Consider the following 7,975-nt stretch of genomic DNA (forward strand, 5'->3'; position numbering starts at 1 on the left):
CCCTCTCTTCACCCACCCCTCCCCCTCTCTTCACCCACCCCTCCCTCTACCCCCGCCCCCCCAACCACCATAGTTGAATATCTGAAGTGCAGTTGCAAAGTCGGGAAATAACATGCAAAACAAAACCTCAACAATTCAGGTTTAATTATTGAAAAGTTTTATTAAGTATCCGAGGAACTGCTGTGCATGGATACATGAGTGTTGTGATCCAGCATATCCCGTTAGACAGACAGGCCGAGTCTCTGCTATGCACAGCTAAGAGATTGTTCCTGGAGAGCCTTGTGGTGAATAAACGCTTGGCTCTCTATTCCACTACTGTATTTGTCCATGTGAAGAAGGCAAAGTCACAAGAGTCTGAGCTCAGTCTATTCTTGTGAATGTTCCCCAAACGCATCCAATGTGCATTCCCAATTCATCCATAAATGCAATGTTCCTTTCCACATCGTGACCAGCTCCGCAGCATGATCTAGTTGCCTTCGTTGCTTGAATGCTGACCGTAAGTCTCGAGGATTGTTTTCTCGACGGCATGTTTTACATGAAAAGAAATTAAGCAAATCAGAGTCAGAGCTTGCCTCCCTCCATCCACTGAAATTACTGTTGTGCACACCTTTTTAAGTTCTGCAGTGAAGGCAGTCGCCAATGAAGCACTTATTACCCACCTCAGATGCAGGAATCAGCACATCCTTGCGTCCTCTCCTGCACTGCCTCCTTGCTTGAATGTCGTCCTTAAGTGTCAAGGATTGTTTTCTCAAGGGCACTGTTTTCACATGAAAGAAAAATAAGGAAAGAACATCAGTGTCAGAGCGTTCCCTCCCTCCAATGGAATTACTGTTGAGCATGCTCTGTGTTCTGCGGTAAAGGCATGTACTGATAACACCGCCAATGAATCACTTAGTACCCACCTCAGCTGTAGGAGTCAGGATGATGTAACTGCCCCTATCTTGTGATGGTTCAATGCTGCTCTCAGGGAAAACATGAATGATGTGAGGGTGCTGAAAAGAAGCACATTTCTTTTGGGCTATGAACATAAAGCTGGCCATTTAGCCAGCTGTTCCCTGCCAGTGGTTATGTTACTCGTGCGTCTTTCCATCCATTCATTCCCATTTAATCCTGCCTACTACTATCACCAGTTGTGTTCACAGCAAGAGCATTCACATTTCTGCTACCACTGGACACGGCATGCTTGTTTCTTTTAGTGCTCAGTCTCTTCTTTGCTGAATGTTCCCCAAGTGCTTGACCCCTTTGGACGCCCTCTCTGCTTGACAGGCAGCAGCTGGCAATTGCGGAGTCTCACAAGGCTCCTGCATTGGTTGTTTCAACGTCGGATGGGGAAACAGGTGGCTGTGTGTCCATGTGCACTGCTCTGATGGGTGTAGGAGCAGGTAACTGTGTGCCCATGAGCACTGCCCTGATGGGTGTAGGAGCAGGTAACTGTGTGCCCATGAGCACTGCCCTGATGGGTGTAGGAGCAGGCAACTGTGTGTCCATTGAGCACTGCCCTGATGGGTGTAGGAGCAAGTGACTGTGTAACTGAGCAGCCAGGAGAGGTACCCAGCAGGTAGGGGAAGTGGAGATTGAACAGGTAGGCATATGTATGGTCCATCAGATCATTAGGCCAGGGGGTGAGACGCTCAGGATCCAGGGTTTGTGACACGTGACTGATGTCCAGCGCGCGGCACCTCAATCCGAAGGTGCTTCCGGGCAAATTGTTGGGCATAGTAAATGGCTCCATCTCATCAGCCAGTCCTTGCTGCCAGCGGAGCGTCTGTTGCCGCAGCCAGTCCAGTCTCCTCATGAATGCTGCCGTTCCACTCTGCAGAATGGCCTGTTGTAGCTGGGTACAATATGTTCCTCTGTAATCACAATGGCAGCAGCCATGCCTGTCGTCGTTGGTGTCTGAGATGCACGCCAGCGACAATTGGGGGCGAGCCTGTCCAAAGGCAGACCCAGATGCCTCTGCACAACAACAGCATGTTTGCAGGGCAACAAAGTCTGAATGGAGAAGATGCAGCTGCAGGTAGCCTGGCCATCATGTATCTGCAGTGTGTACTGTTTGGCTCCAGAAATCACAGTCACTGTGCCTTCATCCTGCTACATGCGGTGGCCCAGACAATGGAAATGTTTTCAGAGCAACTCACAACAGGGACTGGAGAACATGCGGTGGCCCAGACAATGGAAATGTTTTCAGAGTAACTTACAACAGGGACTGGAGAACATGCGGTGGCCCAGACAATGGAAATGTTTTCAGAGCAACTCACAACAGGGACTGGAGAACATGCGGTGGCCCAGACAATGGAAATGTTTTCAGAGCAACTCACAACAGGGACTGGAGAACATGCGGTGGCCCAGACAATGGAAATGTTTTCAGAGCAACTCACAACAGGGACTGGAGAACATGCGGTGGCCCAGACAATGGAAATGTTTTCAGAGCAACTTACAAAGGCAGAGCAACTTACCTTGGAACAATCTCCTGTGTCAAATAAAAATGAAGCAAGTCTCCAAAACAAATAAATAATTCAGAGAAAATGCGAGAAAATGCCCGACGGAACCTCCCCTCCTTCCACTTTCAAAAAGTCGCGCCGAAGCTTTGACGCATGCGCAGAGGCCAAACTGGCGCGTCGGCGAGGAAGACGAAATAACGCGATGACGTCATCTGCGCATGCGCAGGGGGCATGAGACCGTCTGCGCATGTGCGCACCACGGCGCATCCTGATGACGTGTCCGATGAAGTAGCGTTGACATGAATTACTTTGTTAAACAGCTCTCTCTACTTGGAGCAGGATACAGATTGAAGACAGTGATGGGGGACAGAGAGACAGAGCAAGAGAAAGAGCAGGTGGTGGTGGTGGGGAGAGCAAGCGTGGGAGATGGGGAGAGAGAGAGAGCAGGACACGGGGGGAGAGAGAGAGCGGAACATGGGGGATGGAGGGAGAGCAGGACACGGGGGGAGAGAGAGAGTGGGACACGGGGGGTGGAGGGGGAGCAGGACACAGGGGCTGAGAGAGAGTGGGACACGGGGGGTGGAGGGGGAGCAGGACACGGGGGGAGAGAGAGAGTGGGACACGGGGGGTGGAGGGGGAGCAGGACACAGGGGCTGAGAGAGAGTGGGACACGGGGGGTGGAGGGGGAGCAGGACACAGGGGCTGAGAGAGAGTGGGACACGGGGGGTGGAGGAGGAGCAGGACACAGGGGCTGAGAGAGAGTGGGACACGGGGGGTGGAGGGGGAGCAGAACACGGGGGGAGAGAGAGAGTGGGACATGGGGGGTGGAGGGGGAGCAGGACACGGGGGGAGAGAGAGAGCGGAACATGGGGGATGGAGGGAGAGCAGGACACAGGGGCAGAGAGAGAGTGGGACACGGGGGGTGGAGGGGGAGCAGGACACAGGGGCTGAGAGAGAGTGGGACACGGGGGGTGGAGGGGGAGCAGGACACGGGGGGAGAGAGAGAGTGGGACACGGGGGGTGGAGGGGGAGCAGGACACGGGGGGAGAGAGAGAGCGGAACATGGGGGATGGAGGGAGAGCAGGACACAGGGGCAGAGAGAGAGTGGGACACGGGGGGTGGAGGGGGAGCAGGACACAGGGGCTGAGAGAGAGTGGGACACGGGGGGTGGAGGGGGAGCAGGACACGGAGAGAGAGAGCGGAACATGGGGGGTGGAGGGAGAGCAGGACACAGGGGCTGAGAGAGAGTGGGACACGGGGGGTGGAGGGGGAGCAGGACACGGGGGGTGGAGGGGGAGCAGGACACGGGGGGAGAGACAGAGTGGGACACGGGGGGTGGAGGGGGAGCAGGACACGGGGAGAGAGAGAGCGGAACATGGGGGGTGGAGGGAGAGCAGGACACAGGGGCTGAGAGAGAGTGGGACACGGGGGTTGGAGGGGGAGCAGGACACGGGGGGAGAGAGAGAGTGGGACACGGGGGGGTGGAGGGGGAGCAGGATACGGGGGGAGAGAGAGCGGAACACGCGGGGTGGAGGGAGAGCAGGACACGGGGAGAGAGAGAGTGGGACACGGGGGGTGGAGAGGGAGCAGGACACGGGGGCAGAGAGAGAGTGGGACACGGGGGGGTGGAGGGGGAGCAGGATACGGGGGGAGAGAGAGCGGGACACGGGGAGAGAGAGCGGGATACAGGGGGAGAGAGAGCGGGACACCGTGGGGAGAGAGTGGGACACGGGGTCGGGGGGGAGAGAGCAGGACACGGGGGGAGAGAGAGCAGGACACAGGGGGAGAGAGAGCAGGACACAGGGGGAGAGAGAGCGGGACACGGAGGGGGGGCAGAGAGAGCAGGACATGGGGGGAGAGAGAGCGGGACACAGGGAGAGAGAAAGCGGGATACAGAGGGAGAGAGAGCAGGACACGGTGGGGGAGAGAGTGGGACACGGGGGGAGAGAGCGGGACATGAGGGGAGAGAGCGAGACACGGGGTGGGGGGGAGAGAGTGGGACACGGGGGGAGAGAGAGTGGGACACGGGGGGAGAGAGCGGGACATGAGGGGAGAGAGCGGGACACGGGGGTAGAGAGAGCGGGACACGGGGGGAGAGAGAGTGGGACACGGGGGGAGAGAGCGGGACATGAGGGGAGAGAGCGGGACACGGGGGGGAGAGAGAGCGGGAAACGGGAGAGAGAGAGCGGGACACGGGGGGAGAGAGAGCGGGACACGGGGGGGAGAGAGCGGGACACAGGGGGAGAGAGAGAGCGGGACACGGGGGGAGAGAGAGAGCGGGACACGGGGGGAGAGAGCAGGACGTGGGGGGGAGAGCGGGAAATGGAGGGGGGCAGAGAGAGCAGGACACGGGAGGAGAGAGAGTGGGACACGGGGGGAGAGAGAGCGGGACACAGGGGGAGAGAGAGCGGGACACAGGGGCAGAGAGAGCAGGACACGGGGGAGAGAGAGTGGGACACGGGGGGAGAGAGAGCAGGACTAGGGGGGAGAGAGAGTGGGACACGGGGGGGAGAGAGAGCAGTACTCGGGGGGAGAGAGAGTGGGACACGGGGGCAGAGAGAGTGGGACACGGGGGGAGAGAGCGGGACATGAGGGGAGAGAGCGGGACACGGGGGTAGAGAGAGCGGGACACGGGGGGAGAGAGAGTGGGACACGGGGGGAGAGAGCGGGACATGAGGGGAGAGAGCGGGACACGGGGGGGAGAGAGAGCGGGAAACGGGAGAGAGAGAGCGGGACACGGGGGGGAGAGAGCGGGACACGGGGAGAGAGAGAGCGGGACACGGGGGAGAGAGAGAGCGGGACACGGGGGGAGAGAGCAGGACGTGGGGGGGAGAGCGGGAAATGGAGGGGGGCAGAGAGAGCAGGACACGGGAGGAGAGAGAGTGGGACACGGGGGGAGAGAGAGCGGGACACAGGGGGAGAGAGAGCGGGACACAGGGGCAGAGAGAGCAGGACACGGGGGAGAGAGAGTGGGACACGGGGGGAGAGAGAGCAGGACTAGGGGGGAGAGAGAGTGGGACACGGGGGGAGAGAGAGCAGTACTCGGGGGGAGAGAGAGTGGGACACGGGGGCAGAGAGAGTGGGACACGGGGGGAGAGAGAGCAGGACATGGGGGGAGAGAGAGCGGGACACGGGGGGTGAGAGAGCAGGACACGGGCAGAGAGAGAGTCGGACACGGGGGGTGGAGGGAGAGCAGGACACAGGGGGAGAAAGAGCGGGCCACGGGGGGGAGAGAGAGCGGGACACGGGGGGAGAGAGAGCGGGACACGGGGGGGCGAGAGCGGGACACGGGGGAGAGAGAGCGGGACACGGGGGGAGAGAGAGCGGGACACTGGCGGGGGAGAGAGCGGGACACGGGGGGGAGAGACCGGGACACGGGGGCAGAGAGAGCAGGACATGGGGGGAGAGAGAGCGGGACACTGGGGGGGAGAGAGCGGGACACGGGGGGAGAGAGAGAGCGGGACACGGGGGGAGAGATAGCAGGACATGGGGGAGAGAGAGCGGGACACGGGGGGTGGAGAGAGAGCAGGACACGGGAGAGAGAGAGTGTGACACGGGGGGAGAGAGAGCAGGACTAGGGGGGAGAGAGAGTGGCACACGGGGGCAGAAAGAGCAGGACTAGGGGGGAGAGAGAGCGGGACACGGGGGGTGAGAGAGCGGAAAAAGGGGGAAGAGAGAGAGTGGGACAATGGGGGAGAGAGAGCGGGACACGGGGGGTGGAGAGAGAGCAGGACACAGGAGGAGAGAGAGCGGAACACGGAGTTGGGCAGAGAGAGCGGGACACGGGGGCAGAGAGAGCAGGACATGGGGGGAGAGAGAGCGGGACACGGGGGGTGGAGAGAGAGCAGGACACAGGAGGAGAGAGAGCGGAACACGGAGTTGGGCAGAGAGAGCGGGACACGGGGGCAGAGAGAGCAGGACACGGGAGAGAGAGAGTGTGACACGGGGGGAGAGAGAGCGGGACACAGGGGGAGAGAGAGCAGGACTAGGGGGGAGAGAGAGCAGGACTAGGGGGAGAGAGAGTGGGACACGGGGGGAGAGAGAGCAGGACTAGGGGGGAGAGAGAGTGGGACACGGGGGCAGAAAGAGCAGGACATGGGGGCAGAGAGAGCGGGACACGGGTGTGAGAGAGCAGGACACAGGGGCAGAGAGAGAGTCGGACACGGGGGGTGGAGGGAGAGCAGGACACGGGGAGAAAAAGCGGGACACGGAGTGGGGCAGAGGGAGCAGGACACGGGGGGAGAGAGAGCGGAACACGGGGGGTGGAGGGAGAGCAGGACACGGGGAGAGAGAGCGGGACACGGAGGGGGGCAGAGAGAGCAGGACACGGGGAGAGAGAGCAGGACATGGGGGGAGAGAGAGCTGGACACGGGGGCAGAGAGAGCAGGACACGGAGGGAGAGAGAGTGGGACACGGAGGGAGAGAGAGTGGGACACGGGGGGAGAGAGAGCGGGACACAGGGGGAGAGAGAGTGGGACACGGGGGGAGAGAGAGCAGGACTAGGGGGGAGAGAGAGTGGGACAACGGGGGCAGAGAGAGCAGGACATGGGGGGAGAGAGAGCGGGACACGGGGGCAGAGAGAGCAGGACACAGGAGGAGAGAGAGCAGGACACGGAGGGAGAGAGAGTGGGACACGGGGAGAGAGAGAGCGGGACACGGGGGGAGAGAGACAGCGGGACACGGAGTGGGGCAGAGAGAGCAGGACACGGGGGGAGAGAGAGCGGGACACGGGGAGAGAGAGAGCGGGATACAGGGGGAGAGAGAGCGGGACACGGTGGGGGAGAGAGCGGGACAAGAGGGGAGAGAGCGGGACACGGTGGTGGGGGGAGAGAGCAGGACACGGGGGGAGAGAGAGCAGGACACAGGAGGAGAGAGAGCAGGACACGGAAGGAGAGAGAGTGGGACACGGGGGGAGAGAGAGCGAGACACAGGGGGAGAGAGAGTGGGACACGGGGGGAGAGAGAGCAGGACTAGGGGGGAGAGAGAGTGGGACAACGGGGGCAGAGAGAGTGGGACACAGGGGCAGAGAGAGCAGGACATGGGGGGAGAGAGAGCAGGACACAGGAGGAGAGAGAGCAGGACACGGAGGGAGAGAGAGTGGGACACGGGGAGAGAGAGAGGGGGACACGGGGGGAGAGAGACAGCGGGACACGGAGTGGGGCAGAGAGAGCAGGACACGGGGGGAGAGAGAGCGGGACACGGGGAGAGAGAGAGCGGGATACAGGGGGAGAGAGAGCGGGACACGGTGGGGGAGAGAGCGGGACAAGAGGGGAGAGAGCGGGACACGGTGGTGGGGGGAGAGAGCAGGACACGGGGGGAGAGAGAGCAGGACGCAGGGGGAGAGAGAGCGGGACATGAGGGGAGAGAGCGGGACACGGGGGGGAGAGAGCGCGGGACACGGGGGGGGAGAGAGCGGGACACGGGGGGGGAGAGAGAGCAGGACACGGGGGGAGAGAGAGCGGTACACGGGGAGAGAGAGCAGGACACAGGGGGAGAGAGAGCGGGACACGGAGGGGGGCAGAGAGAGCAGGACA

This window comes from Heterodontus francisci, chromosome 29 (assembly GCF_036365525.1).
Source record: "Heterodontus francisci isolate sHetFra1 chromosome 29, sHetFra1.hap1, whole genome shotgun sequence".
NCBI classification, from domain to species: Eukaryota; Metazoa; Chordata; class Chondrichthyes; order Heterodontiformes; family Heterodontidae; genus Heterodontus; species Heterodontus francisci.